The 24966-nt window shown below is 42.7% G+C and overlaps 1 protein-coding gene across 1 annotated transcript in view; it reads left to right on the top strand.

The window, feature by feature from the left end:
* The window catches only part of MID2 (midline 2), a 393352-nt gene that overhangs the window by 5840 nt on the left and 362546 nt on the right, over positions 1 to 24966 (top strand). The gene's annotated exons all lie outside the window — the stretch shown is intronic.

The raw sequence follows: 24966 nt of genomic DNA, 5'->3' as shown, positions 1-24966 counted from the left end.
CCAAATTTCGAATTGCAAAATTATAACTCAAGGTCAAACGGCCGTTCTTGTGATTTTGTGTTCTGCATCATGCATTTTGTTTTCCTAAACTATCCATTTATGGACCACAGGTTTGATTCCTGGAAGTTTATGTAGATCTCTGACTATGACATCATGAATATTGGCAATTGTGCTTTTGATATATTGGTTTTAAAAGGTTGCTTGGTTTGATGACTTCTTTTTAGATTTCAGGACTGATCATGGGGGGTGGATGGGAGAGGTCTCACTACTGGAAAACTCCACAAACATCTGAATACTCTAGAGGGGCCATTAAGTTCTTGTCTTACTTGAAAACCACTAAGGAGCATCCATTGAAATGTGTGCGCATTTGTTATTTTTCAATGGATGGCACTGGTCTTCCGTGGCCAAACACCATGCTTGATGATGTCCTATGACAAATTAAAAATAGTTGTCCAAGATCACCATTAAATGAGTTGCCAAGATTATAAAAATGTAATATACCAATGCGGAGAATGACCAAAATCCCCCTCCACCTCATCAAAAAATGTCTGATGAATATATCATATGTGGAGGGAGGCATACATTTGCCCAATTTTTACATGGTATCAATGTTATCAACTCACTTAAACGGAAATGATAACCTACAAAGAAATTGAGTCTATGGGACACCAATACAGTATAAAAAGACTAACTTTTATTGAATACAAAAGCATAAAACACATACATATAAAAGTCTGAGCTGATTTCTACAGTGTTATAAATGGACACTAGGCAGCAACAAACTTGGATGAACAAAAATGCTGGACGAAATAAGTCACAGCATGTAACAATATTTGGCAGTATTTGAGATGGTGGAAAAAAGAAATAATCCAATCCCATTCTACATATGATCCCCCACACACCTAACAACAGTATCAGTATAAAATCAGAATGACACCCAAGTACTGTTGACAAATGAAACAGTACACAAGTCCACATATAACTTATATTAGTACATGATGGTAGCTTACCCATAGAAATGTAAATGGCTGCCTGGAGTCACTCCTTGACGCGCGTTTCGGCTAAGTATAAATACTTGTGGAGCTTTTTTATCGCCCAGAAATTAGTGAATGAATTGGCTGAAATACAACTATGCTCAGTATACCCCCTCTATTGCGGCTTTGTTAAGCTGTTTTTTTTTTGTGGAGGTATTTTAAAGTCTTTTATTTCTTTATATCTGACACCCACTCTTTCTTTCATGAAAGGAGACTGGGAAATTGGCAGATCTGTGTCTGTGGCATCACTGTGTACAATCCTGCCGTCACTATGACAGCTCTCTTTAAATTGGTCAGATAGTCTGCTAAAATCAAGAGTGTGTATGTGGTGGCAGAGCATGTGTTTGCTATGGGGTCCCTAGAAAGACAGGACCCATTTCGGTTAGTCTCATCCCCCTTTTAAGGGGTGGTGAGAACATGCAAAGGGATTTGTTAGAAAAAAGCAGCTGACAAAAGACTGATTTGTATTTTTCCTATAGGACCTCCGATGTGTCAAGCAGCAGCTGACAAAGGCCTGATTTGAATTTTTTCTATAGCACCTCCTGTTGCATGTGGTAGTGTCAAGCAGCAGCTGACAAAGGCCTGATTTGAATTTTTTCTATAGCACCTCCTGTTGCATGTGGTAGTGTCAAGCAGCAGCTGACAAAGGCCTGATTTGAATTATTCCTACTGGGTCACCTGTCCTCTATGTATGCTACTGGCTTATATACTGGAATATTTTGATTGTTCTTGGGTATAATATAATGCATACCGGTAGCTTCCTTCCACCTCCTCATATTCATAGCCACCAAAAAAAACTGCTTTTCTGTATGAAGCAAATGTTACTGTAGATTGATGGCTATGTCTGATATGTCTAAAAGAGGCAGGTATAATTGTCCCCTGAAATGTATCTGGATTTTCACATTCGTCCCACCTTCTTAAAAATGTAGTGTTCACAGACACAGTGACAGAACGGGAATTGGATTTGTGGAAAGTGCGCTGTCACCCAGTGCTGCTGTATCACATTCTAAGTGGAGATCACTTTGTGAAGGTCACGTACACTTGGCAGGTGTATAGTCATTAGACACTTGTCAGTCTCTTGTCATGATGTAGGTGTTCACACATTCTCTCACTTCATCTCCCCCGTGTGTTGTATGTACCTGTTTGTATGCAGTATTTACTGCAGATACATTAATCCATTTTTTTCTGTCGGCTGAAATGTCAAAGTTCACCAGATTTACTTTTTAATGGGACTCAAAATGAATGTGTAATATAGATTTAGGGTAAATTATATTTACTTTGTCGCTACAGTAATTCCGTGAAGGTTTCCTTAGATTATAACATGTGCCAGGACTGGGATTCTCAGAATAGGTTTGATATGCCTGAAGCAAAATAATGTCACGCACACTCTAGAACACCAAACTGCAAATGTAGCAAAGCTGAATTTGCCGTTTTAATGTAGGGCCCCATGCATATGGCAGAGCTGTTTGCAGGAGGTTGTACAGAGTACCCTGGGGGCTTTGTGTGTCACTTGTATGTTGCTTCATGACGGAGATATACTTCCCTAGAAGCAATGCTTCTACTGGAAAATATCTCGGAATCCAACAGAAAAAAAACTTTGTGTGAAATCGGAGGAATAAGGAGGTACAGGACAGCCCCATGCTGTCTACGGGTGCCCTATTATGACTCCATATGTAGAAATAATATGGCCATGTACATGAGGCCTGAGCATATGGGCACACATTGTGCATGTCTGCAGAAACATGATATCTGCATTGTAAAATGACATGGAATTTTTCATCTGTATTCAACTACAGTTTTGATTTTAACTAAAAGGGTAAAATTTTATAAATATCCGACAGATAGGAAATGCAGCTTTCAAAATCTGTGCAGATGGTTTCTTATGTGTGAAAGGGATTTTAAAAAATAAATTCACTTGGATGGGAGTTATATTTAAAAAAAACATTTTGCTACTCACCCGTTTTGGAATGTTTTACATAGACAAAGTTAGGCTTCGTTCACATCTGCGCAAGGGGCTTCCCGTCGGAACGGTGCCCTGACAAACACAAATGGAAACCATAGGTTTCCGTTCCATCACCATTGATTTCAATGGTGACGAATCCGGTGCAAATGGTTACGGTTTATGTCAGTTGTGGAAGGGTTCCGTCGTTTTGATGGAATCAATAGCGTACTCCACTACGGAGCGTCGGAACAGAGCCCTAGCGCAGATTTGAACGAAACCTTAGCCTGCGCCATCTGTGACAATGTAACACTTTGAGGGAGATTTATCAAAACTGCTGGAAAAGTAAAATGAAGTAGCTGTCCATAACAACCAATCAGGTGGCAGCTTCTGGGTCAAAAATATTGAGGAGATGATGTCTAAAACAGGCAAGAGGTCAAAAACTCCTATACGCCAGAACTGCCCAGTCCCTGTAAAGCTTTAAGAAGGCAGAATAACTCTACGATATTGCCCACATATGGCAAGTATGTGCATGGGCATGTCATTTGGACATAGGCATGCTTTGGGAGACATGATAATGTGACGAGAAGAAGGATGAAACGTCTTTGACATGAGCAGTCTCACTATTGAAATGCCACGTACTCCGGGAGTGTGGACAGCTCCTGAACAAACACATGTACCACATCCTGTCATTAATTGAATGTGACCAATTACATTGATTTTAAGGTAATATAAACTTTCCACCAACTTCACTTTTCTATTGCCACCGTAGTAAGCCAGGTGGTAAAAAGTGTATCGGGCTGTGGGGTAGTGGGTGTTTTTGCATCCTCATAATTGGCTCAGAGTAATGTCTGGAACTGGTCAATATGGGGCTTTCTGAACTATGTTTAGTTATTGATCCACTTAGATAATACTTTTGGTGCAAAAGATTGTTGGACATTCATACTGCTGTCAAAAAGGGGAATACTTTTGTATTCTTATTAAGTATAGTTACATAGTTGATAAGGTTGAAAACAGACACAGGTCCATCAAATCCAACATATAATCCTACCGGGTTAATCCAGAAGAAGGCAAAGCCCCATGAGGTTGATGCCAATTGTCTCATTATGGGAAAAATTCCTCCCTGCCAAATCTCGTTTAGCTCCGTGATCTCGCAAGATTTCGTATCCGTTGCTGGAATCTCACAAAAAAGAGTCAGAAGTGTCAGGATTCTGAGTACACATGACGTCCAGGCTGGATGGTCATGTGTATTCATTATCAGGACACTGTAGTAATGTTAGGGCTTGTGTATGAGGCTGCACATAGTGATATATCTATATCGCTAGTGCAGTGTAAATGAATGGAGAGGAGTGCATGATGACGATTGGTCAGCGTCATGCACTCCTCTGTACAACGCCAACTTGGTCGAAAGTAAAAGTACGCCCATTTGGGCATTAAGAAAGCTCATTAGCATAAACCAAAATCGCTCCTAACGTTGTGAAAAAAGATCGTTTTTTTAAATAAAAAGCATTACTGTCACCTACATTACAGCGCCCATCTCCTTATGTAGGAGACAGGGCACTTCTAATGTGGTGACAGAGTCTCTTTGATCTGGTCCAGTGAGAGGATCTTGGCAGATAAATTGAGAACTGTAAATTCATTCATTTGTTGTGTTTGCGATCTGGTTATCGCTTGTTTCCTCGATCTGTGCCTGACACCTGCTCGTCTGGTGCATTTTTATTTTCGTGCCGGACCCTAAAAAAGACCTTCCTGAGTTGTGGTGCCTGTCAGGGTAAGTGGGAGTTTGACAATGGTTGGGTCTAGTGGTCTTGTACTGCTCCGAAAAACCGTCAGATTCAGATAACTCAATAGTAGCATCTGTGGAGTTATACTCCGATGACGTGAAGTTAACTCTATGATGATTCCTTTTTTGATTCCTTCTAGAATTAGACTGTCTCTTCAAGATAGGTCGTGGAGGTGCGTTATCTTTGTGATTTTCCCGCCATTTCTAAACCACATCATCATTGTAATCTCTTTGATCCCATTCAAATTTGGAACATTTGGTGTTGGTAATGATATCTTCCAATTTGGAAATTTTATCTTTTAATTTTGAGTGTAGCTCCTCAAATTTGGAATGGTCTTTATGTACAGCAAGTGAAAGGTGTATTTGTTTAATGAAAAGTTCTATTTCCTGTAGTTTGTCGTTTTCATATTTAACTATTAATTTCATATTTGATAGAAGATTCTGATATGATCTCATTCCATTCTACACTATAATAAATTTGTCATTAAATATGGTTGTGGGGATTTTATGTAGATGTAGACCCCTAGGTATCATAACTTTATCGATATTGGTTTGTAAAGTAGTACTATCCCACCATACTCGTACCTGTTGGAATTACAATTTTTCTAAGTCACGCATCAGAGATGTGAGATCATGATTGTGATCACTTGCAGGTTGGTTTTGAACTGAAAAGAGAGCAGTCGCAATGTTACGCCTTACTTGGCTGTTAAATGTAGCCATTGCCTGATTCATAAAAAAGCAGACTTGCTTGATGTCGATTATTTATACTGAAATTTTACTCTGTAAACCCTCTACAAGGCCATTAATAAACATATTAAAAAAATAAGAGGGCCCAATACTGCGCCCCTGTGGAACCCCACTGGTGACTGTGACCCACTCTGAGGATGTACCATTAATAACCACCCGATCACTCAGCCGGTTGTTAACCCAATTACATAAATTTTTCCCCAGTCCCAGAATCTTCATTTTTTATACCAACCTTTTATGCGGCACAGTATGAAATTCCTTTGAAAAATCCAGATACACCACATCCACAGCCTTACCCAGGTCCAGTCTAGAACTTTCCTCCTCACAGAAGCTGATCAGATTGGTTTGACAGGACTGATCCCTCATAAACCCATTCTGATGCTACATTTACAGTTTATTTGCATTGAGATACTGGAGAATAGCATCTCTTAGGAGGTATATTCTATCCGGTCCCGGTGATTTTGTCTATTTTAGTGTTTTTAAGGCGGCGTTGCACTTCTTGCTGGGTTAAGCAGGTGACATTTAATGGAGAATTTACTTTATCCCTAATCATGTCGTCTGACATTGGATTTTCCTGTGTAAATACAGTAGAGAAAAAGGCGTTTAGTAGATTGGACTCTTCCTCATCCTCCTCCACCAATATACCCAGCCTATTTATTTAGAGGACCAACACTTTCAGTTTTCAGTTTCTTATTATTTATGTATTTGAAAAATATTTTGGGTTATTTCTACTTTTTTTGGCAACAAGTCTCTCTATTTCAAACTGTGCTGCCTTTATTTGTCTTTTACACAACTTATTTAATGCCTCGTCACTAGTGTTTTGCTTTAGTAGTTTGAACGCTTTCTTTTTATCATTTATTGCCCCGTTACTGTTTTATTTAACCACATCGGTTTCTTCCTGTTTCTAGCTTGTTAATTCCCATAAGGTATATATTTTTCACTGGACCTATTTAAGAGGTTTTTAAATAATGTCCCACTTAGTTTGTGTATTTTTATTTTTGAAGACATTGTCCCAGATTATGCCCTTAAGCCCATGAAAATTAGCCTTTGTGAAGTTTAGTGTTTTTGTAGTTCCTCTACCAAACATCTTATTAAGGGATACATGAAAACTTAATAAGTTGTGGACACTATTACCTAGGTGACCCCCAACCTGTACTTTTGATAACCTGTACGGCCTATTGGTTAAAATTAGGTCTAGACGTGCCCGCCCCCCCCCCCCCCTCTTGTTGGGTCCTGCACTAGTTGTGAAATGTAATTGTCTTTAATTATTATCAAAAATCTGTTTTCTTTTTGGACCTGCAGGTTTCTGCCTCCCAGTTTATATCAGGGTAGTTAACCCCTTCCCTCTCCTGGACGTACTATTAGATCATGGTAACTGCATCGTTCGTACTCCATAACCTAATAGTACGTCACGGGAGGAACGGCCATTTCGGCCGTCCTCCTGACACATACAGGAGCTGTGACAGCTGCTGTCTTGTACAGTAGTTGCGGCAGCTCCTTCAGCAGGGACTGATCGCGGTGTCCCTGCTGATAAACCCCTTAGAAGCTGCGTTCAATAGCGATCGCGGCTTCTTAGTGGTTAAACTACCTTCAACGGCCCGCTACATGATATGGCAACCGGAGGCCTAACAATGGTGTCCGGCTATGCCATCTACGGAAGCCTAGTGGGTCCTGACAAAGTCAGGACCCACAATGCTTGCTGTCAGCGAGTAGCTGACAGCTGTAATACACTGCAATACGCATGTAGTGCAGTGTATTGGAATTGCGATCACGGCCTCCTGCCCTCAAGTCCCCTAGTGGGACAAAGTAAAAAAGTTAAAATAAAAAAATCAAAGTTTAAAAAGTAATAAAGTAAAAATCCCCCATTTTCCCTTATCAGTCGTTTATTATTAATAAAAATAAGTAAACAATTAAACTATACATAATTGGTATCGCCACGTCCGTAACGGCCTGAACTACAAAAGTATTTCATTATTTATCCCGCGCGGTGAACGCCATAAAAGAAAATAACAATAAACCATACCAGAATCACAATTTTTTTTGGTCACTTAACCTCCCAAAAAATGGAATAAAAAGACATCAAAAAGTCGCATGTACCTAAAAATGGTACTGATCGAAACTACAGTTCGTTACGCAAAAAACAAGTCTCCTCACACGGATTTCTTGATGGAAAAATAAAAAGTTATGACTCTTAGAATATGGCAACACAAAAAGTAAATTATTTTTTTTATAAAAAGTATTTTATTGTGCAAACGCCATAAGACATTAAAAAAAACTATAAAAATATGGTATCTCCGTAATCGTATCGCCCCGCAGAATAAAGTGAATATGTCATTTACAGCGCACGGAGAACGCTGTAAAAAAAATAAAAGGAATAAATAACAATAGTAGAATTGCATTTTTTTTGTCACCACGCCTTTTAAAAATAGAATAAAAACTGATCAAAAAGTCGCATGCACCCCATGAAAACTACAATGAATTCCTCAAGGGGTCTAGTTTCCAAAATGGGGTCACTTTTAAGGAGTTTCCCCTGTACTGGTACCTCAGAAGCTCTGCAAATGTGACATGGAGTCCAGAAACCAATCCAGCAAAATCGACATGTCAAATAGCACTCCTGCCTTTCTAAGCTCTGCCGTTTGTCCACCAAGCAGTTTATGACCACATATGGGGTATTGGCATAATCGGGAGAAATTTCATTACAAATGTTGGGGTGCTTTTTCTCCTTTTATTCCTTGTCAAAATTAAAAATTTGTACCTTTTATCGGAAAAATGTGATTTTCAATTGCACAGCCTAATTCCAGAAAATGCAGCAAAAAACCTGTGGGGTCTAAATGCTCACTATACAAATCGATAAGTTCCTTGAGTGGTGTAGTTTGCCAAATAGGGTAACTTTTGAGGGGATTCCACTGTTTTGGCACCACACGACCTCTTCAAACTGGACATGGTGCCTAATAAAAAGAAGGCCTCAAAATCCTCTAGGTGCTCCTTTGCTTCGGAGGCCGGTACTTCAGTCCATTACCACACTAGGGCCACATGTGGGATATTTCTCAAAACTGGAGAGTCTGGGCAATAAGTATTGAGTTGTGTTTCTCTGGTAAAACCTTCTGTTTTACAGAAAAAAAAAATGGAATAAAAAGGATTATCTGACAAAAAAAAAGAAATTTGTAAATTTCACCTCTACTCTGCTTTAAATTCCTGTGAAACACCTAAAGGGTTAATAAACTTTCTAAATGCTGTTTTGAATACTTTGATGGGTCTAGTTTCTAAAATGGGATGTTTTATGGGGGTTTCTAATATAGAAGCCCCACAAAGCCGCTTCAGAACTGAACTGGTACTTAAAAAAAGGAGGCTTTTGAAATTTTATTCAAAATATGAGAAATTGCTGCTTATATTCTAAGCCTTGTAACGTCCTAGAAAAATAAAAGAATGTTTAAAAAATGATTCCAACATATAGAAGACATATGGGAAATGTGAACTAGTAACTATTTTGGGTGGTATAACCCTCTGTCTTACAAGCAGATGCATTTAAATTCAGAAAAATTCAATTTTTTTGACATTTTCTCTACTATTGCTATTTTTCACAAATAAACACTGAATATATCGACCAAATTTTACCACTGACATAAAGTCCAATGTCTCACGGGAAAACAGAATCAGAATCGCTTCGATAGGTTTAAGCATTTCCGAAGTTATTACCACATAAATTAAAATATGTCCGATTTGAAAAAGCTTTAAGGCCAAAACAAGGCTGCGTCATTAAGGGGTTAAAGTCCCCCATAATATTGACTTCATTATGATTTGCTGCCTCATCTATTTGATTTATTAGTTTATTTGCTTCTTCTTCTTTCATTATACATGGAGACTTATACCAAGCTGCTATCAGTGTTTTATTATTCTTTCTCCCTCCCCTTATTTCCACTCATAGGGACTTCTCATGATAATTTCCTTCATAGACATCGCGCAGGATGGGTTTAAGGCAGGATTTTACATATAAGCACACCCCTCCCCCTTTCTTATTAGTACGATCATTTCTAAACAGACTATAACTCTGCATATTAACAGCCCAGTCATAGATATCATCCAGCCATGTCTCACTTATCCCCACTATGTCATAATTCTCCTCCAGCATGATCAACTCTAATTCCTCAATCTTGTTATTGAGGCTTCTGGCAGTGGTATACATTCACTTTATGTGTTTCTCTGTATCACTTTTCTTATTATTCGTATTAACTGTTCTAACCCATTCCTCTATTCCACTCCCATGTTAATTTCTCTGCCCCAACTAATTAGCTACGCAGTCCTCCCCTACTATACAGTAATTCCCCCCATTCCTTGGTTTAAACACTTCTCCAACCTTCTAGTCATCTTTTACCCCAGCACAGCTGTACCCTCCCCATTTAGGTGCAGGCCATCCCTACCGTAGAGTCTGTAGCCAAGAGAGAAGTCGGCCCAGTTCTCCAAGAACCCATACCCCTCCTTCCTACACCAATTTAGCCACTTGTTCATCTCCCTAATCTCCCACTGTCTCTCTGGTGTGGCACGTGATACAGGCAGTATTTCTGCAAATACTACATTTTAGGTCCTTGTCCTGAGGTTGTTACCCACATCCCTGAAATCATGTTTTAGGACCATCCACCCACCTCTAACTTTGTCATTTGTGCCAATGTGCACTTTGACCGCTGGGTTTCACCACCAGCCCCTCCCAATAATCTACAAACCCGATCCGCGATATGCCGAACCTGAGCACCCGGAAGACAGAAAACTGTTCGGTATTCCCGGTCCTTGTGACAGATTGCCCTACCTGTTCCCCTAATAATAGACTAGATAAAAAAACAAAAACACAGCGCACATAGTGCATCAAATGACACAAAGGTTAGATGAAATGGTAGGTGCCCAATTCTGCTCACCTGATAGAGTTGTGCTGGGAGCACAACATCCACTGAAGCAAACTATATTATGCCCGAGTGGGCCAGCCTGGGTTCCGGTCTGGGTCAAAAGTTGTACAGATATATCATGGGAAAGCTCCTAAATTCCCTGCACTCCTGAATTCTGGACCTTTTGGAAACTGAGCTCGGCTTGTCTCTTTAACCCCTTGTTTGCTGATTTGGGATTATCTGCTCCCGGACGGTTTTGACCTTTGAAATTCCTGATATCTGCTTGCCTTCTGATTTGGCCTTTATGTTTAAACCCTGGCTGTCTGGTTTCCTGCTCAGGTTAGTCTGCATTGCATCTCCAATCCAACACTGAACTCTGCTAAGACAACCTGGTTCCTAAGGAGCAAAGTCCATCCCACCTTGCGGTTGGCTCTGGCGAACACCTTAGGGTCACCTAAGACACTGTCGGTCAGAGTTGTGACGGAGGTTGCGGTTTTATGTGCACCCACTCTCCCGGCACTCTGCAGCAGCCTTTGGTGAATCGCTCAAATTGCAATTCTAGAACACCTCCTTTTACAGAAACACGTTACTAATCTTCCAAGTTTTCTAAAAGATTCTACCCAGTTGATCCAGGATCTTAATCTGGTACAGCATAAAGAAAACCTACTTTTGACCACCGTGGACATCAGCGCCCTTTACAACAACATCCAACACCCCCTGGGTTTAAACAGCGTTAGACTTACTCTAGAAAAAGATAAAGATATGCCACCGATACAAGTAGATTTCATATGTAACAGCTTGGAGTTTATCTTGAAACATTTTCATGGGTAATATAGAGAATCATCTTTTCTCTGCCTCCAGCTATCTTTGGACGATTTCAGTGCTCCATAGATGGCTTGGAAATCTAAACATACAGTTTTGAGCATCTAAAGCCTCCACATAAACCTTCAGCGCTGGTCACCATAGTGACCTACCTCCTAGAAAACATTGTAGTCCGGTGACTATAGTAACAGTTCATAGTCATGTGACACACCAATTTCGGCCAATAAACTTGGTACTAAAACACGTATGAGAATTGGAGGCTTAGTACACCATATGCCATGATTACAAGGGGTCGATTTGCTCACTCACCTCCACACTCTTGATTTATTTTATTACGCTAACACTTGTGAACACTTCTCTTGTTGCAACTGATCCATCTAATCTCGATTGGCCGTGCTGTCTGTGACCCGTAACCCTGAGGTCACGCATCATGACCAACCTTTATCAGTTGTCTCATTCACCTTTTCCCTGTTTTATATAAAAGGGCTTGAAACAGTTACCATTGTATTACTTGTACCTTACCTGATGAAGAGGCTGGTCTGGCCTCGAAACACGTAGTGATTTTGTGTTTCCATGTACAAATAAAATTCCTTTGGATTCATTCTTGAGAAAATGGCCGTTTTATCCTGAACAGAGACAAGAACTTCCAGACCTCGCACTGAGCCAAGGGGACTATCCGGTTGTTTTCTACTCTCTTTCCCCTAATAATAGAGTCTCCCACTACCAGGACCTGTTTAGCCTTTCCTATGCTCCCATTCCCCTCCTTACAGGAGCAGACATTCCCCTGGTTGCTTGAGGAGGTGCAGCAGTGCTACCCCTGACCTGATGTCCCCCTTATTCGCCAACATGGCAAACTTGTTGGAGTGTTCCAGATTAGGACTAGTCTCCCTGACACACTTTCCTCTACCCCTACTTCTAACTGTTAGCCAGCTAGCTGCCTCAACAGTCTGAACCTCCTTACTACCATCCTCCCCTTCATCTGCCCCAGTGAGGGCTTGCTCAGTCAGCAGCAAATTCCTCTCCATGTTGCCAATTTCTCGCAGTGTTGAAAGTTGCTCACTTAGATGCAGAATTTGGGCTTCCAAATGGGCAATTCTCACACACCCTGCTCAGCTGTATGGTCCCTCAAATGGCTGTTCAAGGAGAGCATACATGGCATAGGATGTACACTGGGTAGCATTGACAGTAATGGAGTTCATTGTGTCTAATCGCGATTCAACAATCCGTATACCGTTGTAGGGGAAAAAAAATATACTAAACAACCCAAGCAACAATTTCTTCTAAAGTGACGATCTAAAGTCACTGAATCTTAAGTCACACTTAAGACACTGCACACTTGAAATCAATGCACACTCCCAAGCTCGCACAGTCGCTCAGCTACTTGTTTTAAATAGTTTTTGCCACTTAGCTGTTCTTTCCAGTAAGGTCTCTGGCTTCCTACTGTCTATTAGATTGCATATAAGGGACTGAGCTAATGAATATCACTGTGGATTGGATAGAGACTGAAGGTGGATGCTCTATTCTGAGCTATTCTAGAGCAAGGGGACCCTATACTGTTCTTTTTACAGGGGCTCTGCTGTCTGCGTCTGCTGTTTGTCCTCCCCATTCCCATATACAGTTGAAAGAAAAAGTGAGTTACCTGGATTTCTGCATTGTTTACAAATAAATTGCGGTCTGATTGTTATCTAACTAAACTGAAAAGAATTTAATAATCTGTAGATCCTCTTTAAGCAGCAATAACCTCCACCAAATGTTTCCTGTAGCTGTAAATAATATTTGCACAACGTTGAGGAGGAATTTTAGACCATTCCTGCTTCAAATGTGTTTCGGTTAATCAATATTTCCAGGGATGGCTTGCGTGCACAGCCCTCTTCAGGTCATGTCTCAGCATCTCATTAGGGTAAAAGTCAGTACTCTGACTTGGCCATTTCAAAACACAATTTTTTTTTAACCATTCTTTAGTTGAATTACTTGTGTGCTTTGGGTCATTGTCTTGTCTAACATCTCTTCGGCTTGAAGTCATAGGGTGCTGCCCTTACATTCTCTAGTAAAATATTTTGCTACACCTTTGAATTCATTGTTCCCTCAATGGTCGCAAGTCAAGCCGCTCCAAACCATGATGGTCCCTCCACCATGTTTCACAGCTGGAATGAGGGTTTGGTATTGGTGTGCAGTTTTTTTTTTCCTCCCAACACAGCATTGTGAATTTGTGCTAAAAAGTTTCACTTAGTCTCATCTGTCCATAGAACATTTCCCCAGAAGCATAGCGAAACATCCATATTGCCTCAAGCAAACTTTAGATGGGCTGAAACGTTTTTTTTTTTGGACAGCATAGGCTTCTTTCGTTCTTCCATGACTACCATTCTTGTTCAGTGTTTTCCTACTAGTGGAAACATGAACAGAGGTTTTTGCAGTTTGTAGAGACTTCAGTAGGTTTTTTTCTGTAACCCTTGGGTTGTCTCTCACCTTTTTGGAATTGCCGTTGCATTCTTGGAGGGATCTCAACAGCACGACCACACCTAGGAAGAGAAGCAACCCAGTAGCAATCTTCATTTGTAGACAATTTGTCTAGCCATGGATTACTTGTACTCCCAGGTCTTTAGCAATGCTTTTGGATCATTTTCCAGCTTCATGCATCTCTATAACACGTATTCTGAGGTCTTCTAAAGGTTGTTTGTCTTGAGACATGGTTTACACTAACCAATCTTTCTTGAGAGTTTTGTGCTTTTATTTCATGGAACCCACACTTTCTCTTTTTTGAAACACCTTTTGCCAATGTGCTCTTGGAGAAGTCTCAATTACTTTTTCTTCCTTCACGGTGAATGTTTACTCAATGTGCTCAATTAAAGTCATGAACAGTACAACTGTTTGGGGTTATAAGTTTAGTTAGATTGTGTTTACCTAGAATTGTGACTTCGAAAACAATCACACCACATTTTATTGATAATCAATGCATAAATTCAGGTAATTCCAAAGTGTTCTCTTCATAAGCACACACGCACAGACTTACTTGTAAAATATGTATTTATATTCCTTATGTAATGTCCGTGGCTGCGGGCTGTCAGCTCCAATCCCCTCCTGACAGCCGTGAATCGGCAAGCGCTGGCCCCAGCCTCCTCCTCAGGAGACACCAGCTCTCGCTTACACTCACCTCAGCCGGATCCCGTAGGGTGCGTGCACACGCTCATGCCCGCTCTTAAAGGGGCAGCGCGCGTACCGGGCTTTTGATGAACTTTGACCCGTGGGTACCCTAGACTATAAGAGGGGTCCAGCCCCCTGCTTCCATGCCTGAGTGTTGTTGATGTTTCCTAGTTTGTCTATGTGATGGCCTCCTAGTGTGTTTCCTGTTCCTGTACCAGTTCCTGTTCCTTGCATTCCATACCAAAGTCGTGTCGTGCTCTATTCCACGTCTGACTTGCTTCACCTCGCCTAACGTCTACCTGCTGCCTATACCTAGCCGAGCCTGCCCTGCTGCTGTCTGAGCTGCCACAGGTACCTATACTCACTATAGACATTCACCTGTGCCCTGTTGGCCAGCTGCCTTACCGCCAAGGCGGTACGTTTTAGTGGGTCCACAGACCGTTCGTGACAGTATGCTCAGGCCTTGGACCCCGCTGGTCGATTCAAGACTATGACGATGTCTCAAGAGATGCGGGCGGATGTGCTACACCTCCGGTCTCGACAGGACCAACTCCTCCAGGCGTTGAACATTCTTGCACGTCGGCAGGAGGCACACCTCCTGGCAATGTTTATCCTCAGACTACACTTCTTGGCAGTGTCGACCCGCGTTTTTCTTTGCCACTTCCTGACCGCTATGATGGAGAAGCAAGTACCTGTCGTGGATTTCTGAATCAGTGCCAGATCCACTTCAGCCTGTATGCTAGGACATTTTCGTCTGATGGCACCAGGGTCACTTTTATCATCTTTCTCCTCACTGGCAAGGCTCTTGCATGGGTGAACCCTATCTAGGAGAGACAAGGACCAGAGACCCGTGACTTCACAGCCTTCCTCCGGACTTTTCGCATGGTGTTTGAGGAGCCTGGACGGGTCTCATCTGCAGTGGCCTCTTTGATTAACGTACGCCATCCACTTCCGCACCTTGGCGGGAGAGCTGTTATGGAACAATGAGGCTCTGGTGGCTGCATTCTGGCATGGACCTGCTTCTAGAATTAAGGACGAACTTGCCGCTCGGGATCTGCCGTTTACCCTGGATGACCTCATCCTTCTGCCTGCCCGGATTGATATACGGATCCGAGAACGTCTCAAAGGATGTTCGACGGGAGGATGTCCTTCCCAGTTTGTCTCCTACTCTGCAGCAACCCCTGCTGTCCTCAGATGTCGATCCTTCTAAGGAGTCTGTGATAACGGACCAGTGTAAGTTATCCACCCAGGAGAGACAACGCAGACGCACGTCTGGACTCTGTCTTTATTGCGGCCTCGGTGGCCATCTCGTGACAACCGTGGGTAAGAATGGACTCCGTCTAGATTTTCCATACCTGTGACCATAGTGTTCAGTGAAAGAACGCATCAGGTCTCTGCGTATCTGGACTCTGGATCCGCTGCTAATTTCATCCGTAGAGACCTGGTGAACCTTCTGCAATTACCTACCACCCCTCTGGAGAACCCGTTGACAGTTGCTTCCGTAAATGGACTACCTCTGCCAGACCCAGATATAGCTGTGACCAAGCCGCTGAAGCTCCAAGTGGGAGCCCTTCACTCCGAACTTCTGCCTTTCTATGTGCTATCCAAAGCTGTTAACCCTGTGTTGCTGGGCCTGCCTTGGCTCCGACTGCATGCCCCAGTTCTGGACTGGCATTCTGGAGAGGTTCTCCAGTGGGGCCCTGAGGTCGTTAGCTGGTGCAGATTCGTTCGGCTCAGCCTTCGCTGCCTCGGTCATTGGCAGGATTGCCGAGTCATTATTGTAAAGGATCTGCCAGACACAGCTTCTGTGTCGACGCCCGTGGGTAATCAGTCTGCACCTGCTCCTAAGTCTGAGAGAGTGACACGATCTTCTACCAGTCAGGCTGGGAGGCTGAGGAGTGGGAGAGCCTATCACAGCCTGGCCAGACGGAGCTAGCTCCCGCCCTCTGTCTATTTATACCTGCATTTCCTGCTCCTCCTTTGCCTGTGATTCTTTTCTGTTTCCTGGCTCTGCTGCTCCTGCTATGATTATTGACCTTGCTTCATTTTTGACCCTGGCTTTACTGACTACGCTCCTGCTCTGCGATTTGTACCTCGTGCACTCCTGGTTTGACTCGGCTCGTTCACTACTCTTGTTGCTCACTGTGTTGCCGTGGGCAACTGCCCCATTTCCCTTAGCTTCTGTGTACCCTTGTCTGTTTGTCTGTCGTGCACTTATTGAGCGTAGGGACCGTCGCCCAGTTGTACGCCGTCGCCTAGGACGGGTCGTTGCAAGTAGGCAGGGACTGAGTGGCGGGTAGCTTAGGGCTCACCTGTCTGTCTCCCTACCCCGTCATTACAATTATGCTGTATTTTCGGACGTCTTCAGCAAGAGGGAGGTGAAGACATTGCCTCCACATCGGGCGTATGACTGCCTTATCGAGCTGATTCCTGGTGCATCCCTTCCCCGTGGTAGGGTATATCCTCTCTCCTTGCCAGAGACTATGTCCATGTCCACCTATGTGAAAGAGAACTTGGAGAGGGGCTTCATACGAAGGTCTTCCTCCCCGGCAGTAGCCGGGTTCTTCTTTGTCAAAAAGAAAGATGGCTCTCTTCGTCCTTGTATCGACTACCGAGGTCTCAACCAGATCACGGTGAAGAATAAATATCCGTTGCCACTGATCTCTGAACTGTTTGATCATATACGTAGTGCCAAGATTTTCTCTAAACAATCCTGCGTGGGGCTTACAACCTAGTCCGGATTCGCCAGGGTGATGAATGGAAGACTGCATTTAACACCAGTGATGGACACTATGAGTATCTAGTAATGCCCTTCTGCCTGTGTAAATCCCCTGCGGTCTTCCAGGAGTTTGTGAATGACATTTTCCATGACCTCCCCTATGTTTGTGTAGTAGTCTACGTTGATGACATCTTGATTTTTTCTCCAGATCCTATGATGCACCAGAGACATGTCAATCAAGTTTTGCTACGGTTAAGGGAGAATTGTCCGTACGCCAAGTTGGAGAAGTGCGTGTTTGACAAAGATGCTCTACCCTTCCTGGGCTACATCGTCTCGAATCGAGGTCTCGAGATGGATCCTGAGAAGGTAAAGTCTGTTCTAGAATTGCCACGTCCTCAAGGCTTGAGGGCCATACAGCGCTTTTTGGGATTTGCTAATTTTTACAGGCAGTTTATTCCAAAATTCTCCTTACTGACTTCTCCCATCTCTAACCTCACTAAGAAGGGCATGAACACCAAGGTGTGGACTCCCGAGGCAGAGTGCGCATTGAATAGCCTGAAGAGTGCCTTCACGTCAGCCTCTATCCTCCATCATCCGGATATCTCCCTGCAGTTCTCATTGGAGGTGGACGCATCCTCTGTCGGTGCTGGTTCACTCCTGTTCCAGAAAAGTCCCAAGGGAAAGTCAAGGGTCTGTGGATATTTTTCTAAGCTCTTCTCTTCCGCAGAACGCAACTACTCGATTGGTGATCGGGAGTTACTGGCCAGCAAATTGGCCCTGGAAGAGTTGAGACATCTACTAGAGGGCGCAGCTCATCCGATCCTAATTTTTACAGAGCACCTTGCATCTGACCTACCTCCAGACGGCCCAACGGCTGAACCCTCGTCAGGTCAGGTGTTCACTGTTCTTTACAAGGTTCTAGTTTGAGCTCCATTATCGCCCGGCCGACAAGAATGTGAGGGCTGATGCCTTGTCCAGGTCTTTCGAGATGGAAGACACCTTGGAGAGTCCACAGAATATTATTGATCCGTCTTGCATTATCTCTGTCAATCCCCTGCAAGTTGGGGATATTCCTCCAGGGAGGACTTTTGTGCATCTGGCTGATCGTGGAAGAATCCTCCGCTGGGGACACTCCTCTAGACTGGCAGGTCACGTGGGGCTCAGTAAGACCCGGGATCTGATTGCTCGTCATTTCCAGCCATTGCCTGTGCCAAATGCTCCCTGGCAGCTTATAGCTATGGACTTTATTACGGACCTGCCTCTCTCTGCTGGATGCAGTGCTGTCTGGGTGGTGGTGGATCAATTTTCGAAGATGGCCCACTTCGTTCCTCGACCGGTCTTCCTTCTGCTCCTCAGCTGGCCAAGTTGTTCTTCCAACACATCTTTCGCCTGCACGGCTTGCCGCAGCATATTGTGTCTGATAGGGGGGGGGGGGGGGTTCAGTTTACCTCGAAGTTCTGGAGAGCCCTCTGCGTACTCCTCGGTGTGAAGTTGGACTTTTCATCAGCCTACCATCCTCAGTCCAATGGTCAGGTCGATAGGATCAATCAGATCTTGGAGAACTACCGACGCCACTTCATTTCCAAGCAGCATGATGACTGGGTGCAGTTGCTCCCATGGGCTGAATTCTCCTACAATAATCACACCAGCGAGTCCACAAGGAATGCGCTGTTCTTCATTGTTTACGGCCAGCACCCACTAATTCCTCTCCCGGTGCCCGATACGTCCGAGGTTCTAGCGGCTGACTCCGCTTTTAGAGACTTCCTACAGATCTGACAGCAGACTCGATCCTCCATCCTAATGGCAGTCGACCGCATGAAACGGAAGGCTGACACAAGGAGAAGGGAACCTCCTCAGTTTCTTCCTGGCATGAGGGTCTGGCTGTCTTCCAGGAATATCTGACTAAGGGTGCCATAATGCAAATTTGCTCCCAGGTTCCTCGGACCCTTCGACATCCTACAGCAGATCAACCCTGTCGCCTATAGGCTTCGGCTGCCTCCTACCCTCAAGATCCCCAACTCCTTCCATGTCTCCCTCCTGAGGCCGGTGGTTCTGAACCGCTACACCAAGACTCCTAGCCCTGTGGTTGCCTCCAGCGGCCCTTCAGACACCGTTGAGGTTCAAAAGATCTTGGACACCAAAAAAGTGAGAGGAAAGACCTTTTATTTGGTGGATTGGAGGGGGTTTGGTCCTGAAGAAAGGTCTTGGGAGCCAGAGGAGAACCTCAATGCTCCTACTCTTCTGAAGAAGTTTCTCTCTCGCTCTGGTCCCAAGAAGCAAGAAGAGGGGGCGTAAGAGGGTGATACTGTAATGTCCGTGGCTGCGGGCTGTCAGCTCCAATCCCCTCCTGACAGCCGCAGCAACGAGTCGGCAAGCACTGGCCCCAGCCTCCTCCTCAGGAGACGCCAGCGCTCGCTTCCACTTACCTCAGCCGGATCCCGTAGGGGCAGCGCGCGTACCAGACTTTTGATGAACTTGACCCGTTAATACCCTGGACTATAAGAGGGGTCCAGCCCCCTGTTTCTTTGCCTGAGCGTTGTTGATGTTTCCTAGTTTGTCTATGTGATGGCCTCCTAGTGTGTTTCCTGTTCCTGTACCTGTTCCAGTTCCTTTTCCTTGCGTTCCATACCATCCTGGTCGAGCACTGTGCTGTGCCAAAGTCGTGTCGTGCTGTATTCCACGTCTGACCTGCTTCACCTCGCTTGACTTTTACCTGCTGCCTAGTCCTAGCCGAGCCTGCCCTGCTGAGGTCTGAGCTGCCACAGGTACCTATACTAACTATAGACATTCACCTGGGCCCTGTTGGCCAGCTGCCTTACCGCCAAGGCGGTACGGCTCCATGGATCCACAGACCCTTCGTGACACCTTATCATTCTACAGAATGTTGTCCTCATTACAATTTACTATTACTTATATTGCAACTAATATATATATATAAATAAATAAATAAATATATATATATATATATATATACATATATATATATATATATATATATATATAGGCCTTGGGCAGTCATGCACAATGCTTACATTGGAATGCCGTGCGAGAAGACACAGGGGGCGTTTCTTTTTATTAGTGGTCATCATTTCACTTGTGGTGAGTTCCATTTGCCAGCTGTTTTGCACTAGTGCTACTTTTGCTATTATGACTAATTAAATATAAAACGAATTGGATTTATTGTTTACATTTATATTTTTCCCGAGCGGGTAAAAAAAGCGGCATATCCTTTCTTGCGGTCGGTTCATTGAGATCTATGGGAAGCAGAAAAGCGTTTTTCGCAGCATTTTTGTACGCGGTGCTCAATGGGCGTTGGCGAAAAGCGATGCGAAAACCGTGTGAAGGAATTTTGAGGTAGATTTTTTTTCTTCCTGCATAATACTATGTAGATCATATCTGTGGCACTCTGCAAGTGATCTGGGTGCTATAGGTAGGGTTCCCACCCCGTCAGCATAACAAGATAAACTCAAGCACTCCTTATTTTCGGATCAGGCAATGAAAATCGAGAAAATATGTTAACGTTTCCACCACAATCCGGCCTTTGTCAAGACTCTATTGCCACAGAAAGCAGTTTGTTCGCCGAAGGGCTGGAGAGCGATACAATAATAAGTGAAGCATGGTGGGGGTTCCTTGCAAGTTTAGTACTGCATTTCAGCAAATGGAGTTGGCGATTTGGTGAGGATTAATGGTGCCTTCAATACTGAGAAATACAGGCAGATACTCATCCATCATGCAATATCATCAGGGAGGCGTCTTATTGGCTCCCACAGAGCCCTGATCTCGACATAATCGAGTCTGTCTGGGATTACATGAAGAGACAGAAGGATTTGACGAAGCCTACATCCACAGATGGTCTGTGGTTAGTTCTTAAAGACGTTTGATACAACCTCCCTGTCGAGTTCCTTCTTCTGCTTTTTTTTTTGCGGGACGACTTGTAGTTTTTATTGGTACCAGATTGGAGTAGATGCGACTTTTTGATCACTTTTTATAAAAAATTTTTGAAGGCAGGATTCACAGAAAACAGCAATTTTTCCATTGGTTTTTATTTTATTTTTTACGGCGTTCACCGTGCGGGTTAAATAATGTAATAGCTTTATAGTCGGGGTCGTTACGGACGAGGCGATACCAAATATGTGTAACTTTTTTGCTTTATTTTGTTTTTTTAATAGTAAAGTATTTTGTAAGGGGGAAAAGTGGGTTTTTCAATTTTTTTTCTATTAACTTTATTAAAGTTTTTTTTTACTTTTTTACTAGTCCCACTAGGGGACTTTAATATGCGATCCTCCGATCGCTAATGCTCTGCAATACTTTTGTATTGCAGTGTATTACTGCCTGTCCATTTAAAACGGACAGGCATCTGCTAGGCCATGCCTCTGACATGACCTAGCAGGCATTTACTACAGGCAGACCTGGGGGCCTTTATCAGGCCCCCGCCTGCCATCAGAGACACAGACACTTTGCGATCTTATCGCCGGGTGTTGGTGGTAGAGAGAGGGAGCTCCCTCCCTCTCTCCAAAATCACTCAGATGCGACGCACGCTATTGAGCGCCGCATCTGAGGGGTTAAACGGGGGAGATCGATACTAATATTGATCTCACCCGTTCGAGCAGGGATGCCGCCAGCCCTCAGCTACCTCTGGTAGCTGAGAGCAGGGAGATTTAACGCCTCCCTGCTCTATTTATTCTGATGTAGCGCCGTGAAAACGCGTATGCATAAGAATAAAGCCCATTAGTGGCCGCCGTGAAAAGGGGTATTGGCGGTCACTAACGGTTTAAGGCCTGGTTCACACAGAGTATTATGCAGGCAGAAAAAATCTGCCTCAAAATTCCTTTTATATATTCTTCCATATGTGTCAGGTTGCACTGCAATTGGTCACCACATATGTTAAATAGTTAGTTTGAAATGGTAAGCGCCACACCTAGACTTAGGCGGAAGCTAAAACGCGCATCGGGGCAGGATGCCAACTTAGAGACTCATCATGACGGGTTAGTAGTTTGCTCTCCTGTACACCTGATTTATTTGCACTTAGCACTTTATTCTGTGTGTTTGTTACATAGAGCTATACTATAAGTACCAACAAATTCTTTGAGACTATTGTTGTTCTCGGCAAATATTCCATTGCTAGGGAATATTAATTATGAAATTTGAATGCATACTATAGTACATTAATACTATGTGATATCTTCCCACCCTACATTGGTGGTCCTCTTTTCTCATCTGTGTAGATACATTTTTTAATTATATTGTATGTCATTTTTTAGAATTGTTGAAATAAAAACTATATTTTTTACAATGGACTTATAGACCGTTTCCTCTATTAGTATCATATTCAATGAGTACAGTCATGTCATCCTAGGGGACTTACAATGTAAAATGGTGTGTATGTTTGCCTTGTGGATAGGTTGGATTACATTATTTTCCTGTATTATTACAGATTTGGGCAACACGATCCCTATTGACTACAAAGCCAGAGAATGTGCCTGGCAGTCCAAAATCGAATCGGTTTTTAATAATGAATCCACATATGTCAGTACTAGCAATCAGAGAAATGGCATAGAACTCCAAAACACGCTTAAAAGTCTATTCCACAGATGGCACAAAAATCTAGTGGAATAAAGATTACATTGAAAAGTATATACAGAAAGGCCTGATACCTAGGGGATTACGCATACAAGTGTTTTCCACCTTAGAGAGTGAAAATTTTATTTCAGATTGGGAAGAGGTCTGCAATATGTGCTCTATGAAATTTATGGAACTGCTTATTAGTCTTAATAGAAGAACTTTAGAGATACTAGTTAGTGAAATTGAGCTGAAGCAAGCCCAATTAAAAGATACAAATACATCGGAAAATCTATTATCATTTAACCAGGATTTGGATAATCAATTTGAAATATGGAAGAAATAGGTACAGAATACGAAAGCAAAAAAACTCTCTAGAGATTAAAATGATGCTTTACAACAGAGAGTCTATCGGTGGAGACAGAAGGAACTAAAAGGAAATATGAGTAGATCCTCATCCATGTCGTCTATATCGCTACATAGTGATAACGAGGAAAGGATGCAAGAAAACGCAATTCTGAAGACTAACAAGGCCCAAACGAAAATTTGACAACAAGTATACCAGCCATATAAAAGGAGACCAAACGGACCAGGCGATCCGGTTGATTGAAATCCAAAGGTAATTAACCTGTCAGAAAAAGCTCTCTGTAGTTGATGAAACTGTATTAAGCAAGGGTTTAACATTCTCACCTACTGCACCATTTGATGCCTTCACAGCATGCAAAGATCTGAACCTATTTGCCAGATCATTAATGTTTAAGAAGTGGCACCATAAAGAGGATGATCTGATTTTTGATACTGTAGAAGACCAGACTGTATTAAGAGATTTAGAGGCACTTTTGGGAGATCAAGATGACACACAGGTAAGTAAAATCTATGACTACATCAAAAGAAAATCTGCGAAATCCCCCTTTATTTATGTGCACAACGATTGACCTGTTTGTAAAAACTGTCACAAAAGAGTTTGAATCAATCCCCACAACTATAGTGAATGACAATCTAACAAAAAAAGAAAGGGAAAGCCTTCGAAAACGTAAAGCCTTAAACAATATTGTATATAAACCGTCAGATAAGGGGGGGGCATTGTCATATGGCCTAGAACCATGTATGAAAAGGAAGCAAATCACAAACTGAGAGATATAAAATGCTATAAGTTGAAATTTAATACAATCCTTTCTTACAAAGAACAACCAGTCAGTATTTTAAGACGATGGAGTGGTAACTAAAAATGTATATGACGCATTGATCGTACCAGTACCCGTAATAGCAATGCTATATTTATTACCGAAAATCCACAAAAACATCAAGAACCCACTTGGCAGACCGATTATTTCTGGGAAAGGTAATTTCACTAAAAACATTTGCAAGTTTATAGCTTTCCATCTTAAGCCCCTGGTAGAATGTCTACCATCATATATTAGGGTTTCAGCAGATCTACTACAAAAGTTAGAGGGCTCTCATTTGGAATCTGACATGTGGCTGGTCACATGCGATGTCAAATCGCTGTATACCAGCATTAGAGATAATGATGGGATACAGGCGACTACATATTTCTTGGGTATGAGCAATTTGGAAGAGAACTTTGCCCAGTTACTTACCACTTTATTGCAATTTGCCCTAACACAATGTATTTACCGTTAATGGGTCTTTCAGGGCACTGCGGTGGGGGCTGCATTTGCGCCCTCATATGCAAATTTGTTCCTGGGCTGTGGGAAAGGGACCTGTTCCTGTCAGATCATGGAATGTCAATGGACCGGGTTATTTTTTGGGCCTGCTTTATTGACAATATTTTCATAATCTGGCAGGGAACATCCGAACAACTCGAGCAATTCATGACCAATTTAAACCTGAACTATCGGAATATCAGATTAACATACAAATTTGATAAGAAACAATTAGATTTTCTATATATTCTTGATATTGATAAAATGTGATGATAACGGATATATACAGACCGATCTATTTAGGAAACTAACATCGGTAAACTTGCTTCTGCTTGCCACATCTGCGCACCCTAAACAAACAATCTCTGCCATACCAACAGGTCAGTTTCTTAGGTTGAAACGCACTTGCTCAACAAAGGAAGACTTCCAAAAACAAGCGAAAGAACTTGAAAGTAGATTCATCGATCGTGGATACAGTAAACGTTGTATTAGGAAAGGAAAAAAAACTAGCGCAAGAAACTGAGAGAACTTTGAAAGCAACTAAAATAAATCAGGTGAGATTTATTACACCACATCATTCCCGATGGAAAGAGATGAAAGATCATATGATGAGACACTGGCCCATATTAAAAGGCTGACCCAGTACTAAATAAAATTTTACAACAGTTTCTGTCTGGAACATAC

This window comes from Rhinoderma darwinii, chromosome 8 (genome assembly GCF_050947455.1).
Source record: "Rhinoderma darwinii isolate aRhiDar2 chromosome 8, aRhiDar2.hap1, whole genome shotgun sequence".
NCBI lineage: Eukaryota > Metazoa > Chordata > Amphibia > Anura > Rhinodermatidae > Rhinoderma > Rhinoderma darwinii.
The sequence above is the reverse complement of the archived record's forward strand: the minus strand, read 5'-3'. Positions and strand labels throughout refer to the sequence as shown.